Source organism: Triticum dicoccoides, chromosome 4B, assembly GCF_002162155.2.
Source record: "Triticum dicoccoides isolate Atlit2015 ecotype Zavitan chromosome 4B, WEW_v2.0, whole genome shotgun sequence".
In the NCBI taxonomy this organism is placed as follows: Eukaryota; Viridiplantae; Streptophyta; class Magnoliopsida; order Poales; family Poaceae; genus Triticum; species Triticum dicoccoides.
This window is the reverse complement of record NC_041387.1, coordinates 20269567-20272923: the sequence shown is the minus strand read 5'-3', so window position 1 is coordinate 20272923 and position 3357 is coordinate 20269567.

Sequence of the window (3357 nt, the reverse complement as noted above, 5' to 3'; positions counted from 1 at the left end):
TTAAGGCCTTGACACATGAGTCATATATTTGTGATTCGAGAAATTTTTTATATGTAAATAAATGCAAGATTGAAGAGTCATACTTGTACTTTGACCATTAGTTTCATGGGAATGATGTTGTCCTTAGTGATAGGAAGGTATTTGTTGCCACACCCTCTTTATATCTGCCCTTGTCCTTTATGAGGACGACGTGCCCCATGCTAGCCTTATTGTCCTCATCTTGGCCTAAGGGTGCCATCTCCAAGCCTCTCTCATCCTTGTCACTAGACAAAAAGAACATGGGTGTGTTGGTTGAGTTGAGCTCCTGGTAGAGGAGGGGCGTCCCTGAGTGTTCTTATAGGTGGTGCCTCAAGGGTGGACTAAACGATACATGGCTTGTTTGGATGGCGCCTCTCGGGGCATGCCAAAATATTGGATGGAAAGTCTGGCACCACAAAGTCGCTAGCGCGCGAGTCTGAAAGCTGAAAAGTGGGTTGTCATCGAAACACAAGTGTGTGCTATTGGTTAATGCCGAAACATTGGTTCGGCAATGAGGGTTGCTGTCCAAACCAGCCCACAGAGCCATGGGCACGTACATACCTTCCATTTAACTACAACCCCAGTATGACGAATTGGCCTCACAAATCAGATTCATCACAAATTATACAATGATAAAAGAAACACTGCTTGAAGGAAAATAAGTGGTCAAAATTTGGAAGTAAGACACCTTGTATCACTTTTGAACACACATATGGGGTACAAAATGTACTTTACTCTTAACAATGCTGGAAAGCAAGTGGAATGGATTATCTGTTGAGCCTGGAGAGCAGGTGAAGCCAAGCAATTTGTTTTGTGTTTGGGTTTGCGTGCGCGCGGTGTCGTGACCCTAACGGTCCAACGACGAAAGCAGCCATGCCCACAAGGGATGATTGGGCCGGTAGATCAAACATTATCAAATACCCCGACTTTTCTCCTCCCCTACCATCTCTTGTCGCCCTGGCCGCACCTCCGCCCATCACCATGGCCAGGCACGCCAAGCTCCAATACATTGTGGTCGTGGACAAGAATCACTAGTGCAGAAAACCGTAGCTATGGTGTGCCAAAAACAGTCTTGGTGGCGTGGACACCCGACGCCATCAATATGGTGCCATTGTTAAAAAATAGTGTTGGCGTCGTACCCTACGCTAGTAGTATTTTGAACACTAATGGCATGCCATGTGGACAATGCCAACACTAATATTCATCAGTAGTGACGTTCCATGTTGTCTCAACGCCAGTAATTTGATATCCAGATTTGAAATAAAAGTTGTATAGCAGCGATCACAACCAAAATGACAGCATAATCCAGTTTAAGAACAGTAAATAAATCAACTATAAATAGACCCAATAAGAACATTTAAGTCCAATGATGCACTTATTGATATAGTTCAACAAAGTAGGCAAAGTAATACACATGAATGTACAAGTTCAAATAAATAGAGGTGATAATAACATGAGATCTTCCATGCATGACAACTAGCTAACTGGACTTTTCAGCGGGCGGAGTCAGGGTCATAGTCCGGAGTAAGTGAACCATCGTCGCTGTCAGTAGGCCTATAGTAGACCTTGATCTCTTCACGAACGTAGTCAAGGTAGAACGTGGCTCTCTCCCCAGCTTCCATCTCGTAAGCAGTTGCAAGGGCTTCCCAACCAGGGAAACTGAAATAGGAAGACAATTGAATTGTTGGGCCATTAGCATCTTCATGAGGGTGCACTAGAATGTGATGGTGGCATCTACTGGAACTTGAAAATTCTCTAAGAATTCACGCCTTGCTCCGCAAGGGATGACCTGAGCAAAATTGAAATAAGGAACTAACTAGTTAGACAATTTTGGGCACAACCGTATATACATCACATATGAAACTCAATCAAAACATGTTCAACTTAAACATACCGTCCTAGTGAGGAAGTCATTCGACAGATCTATGAAGAAATTCTTATCCCTTTGGCATCTCACTGAACCGTAAGTCTCACATGGGGCATCCATTTATTGTTTTCATTAAGTTGAGAAAAATATGCATTCATAACAGATGCATAGATATAATGCAACATAAGCAGTTAGTATCAACTAGCGCTATCCAGCCATCTAGATATTAACACATACTTGTAATTAAACAGTTCTACAAACCATGTGTAGTTCAAACATAAAACATGCATGAAGTTAAATAGTTCATACGAAATAGGTAGCGCGCGCTAAGCTAGTGGCCAGAGGGACCGGCCTTGTGGTCGTGCCTAGTGGACCTACAACAACACCCCTGCTGACCCTCCTCCCCACGCTCCAAGGCATCCCAGTTTATGGGATCCTCCTCCGCGCTCTTCCTGGCTGCATACTGAAGTAGCATTATCTTGTTGGTCTCCATGAGTTTGCCATCTCTCGCAAGCTCGCTCACCAATGGGTCGAAGAATTGCATCTCGGCCTATTTGTTCTCCTTCTCCTCATCCTTAGTGCATATCCTCATGCCCTCCGGCGCGATAAACTTCGCTTACTCATGACACTCAGGGAAGTTTAGATTCGCCCCTTCCTGAAAGAACTCTACCGCCATGGCATCATAGGCGCGCGCCGCTAACTCCAAGGTGTCCCAATGGTCAATCTCGTGGATGACATTGTCCTTCCTAATGGTGGCATATTACTTATTTCCATTCGGTCACACACCACAAAACTTCGGAGTCATCTATGAAGGTGCATATAACTAACAAGTTAGTGAAAAATAGGCATTGTATCTCTGCAAAACCTACAATCTACAATGTAATAAAACGTACACTGCAGCTACACTAAAATTATAGTCTACAACTACGCTAAATTCTTTCACTACAAGTACACTACATAGAACTACAATAAAAGTACACTAGCTAAAATCATATACTATAAATCTTACACTAAAATTTTATGCTACTCTTACACAAAATTCTACATTATTCTTACACTAAAAATTCTACACTACAACTACACAAAAATCTTACACTAAAACTACACAAAAGTCTACACTACGAATTCTATAGTACCACTATTACAATAAGAATTCTACACTACAAATACACAAAAATCTACACTACGAATTCTACACTACTACTATTACAATAAGAATTCTACACTACAACTACACAAAAATACTACGAATTGTGCACTACTACTGTTACACTAAGAGTTGTAAACTACTACTATTACACTACACTACATTATGTATAACTCACCGACGGCGACAGGAGACAGCGAGGGGGCGTTGCGGGGTGGAGACGATGGGGGTGGCGGGGTGGAGACGATAGGGGCGGCAGGGTGGAGGCAGAGGCGACAGGGACGGCGGGATGGAGACGGAGTCGACGTCGACAGGGATGGCGGCG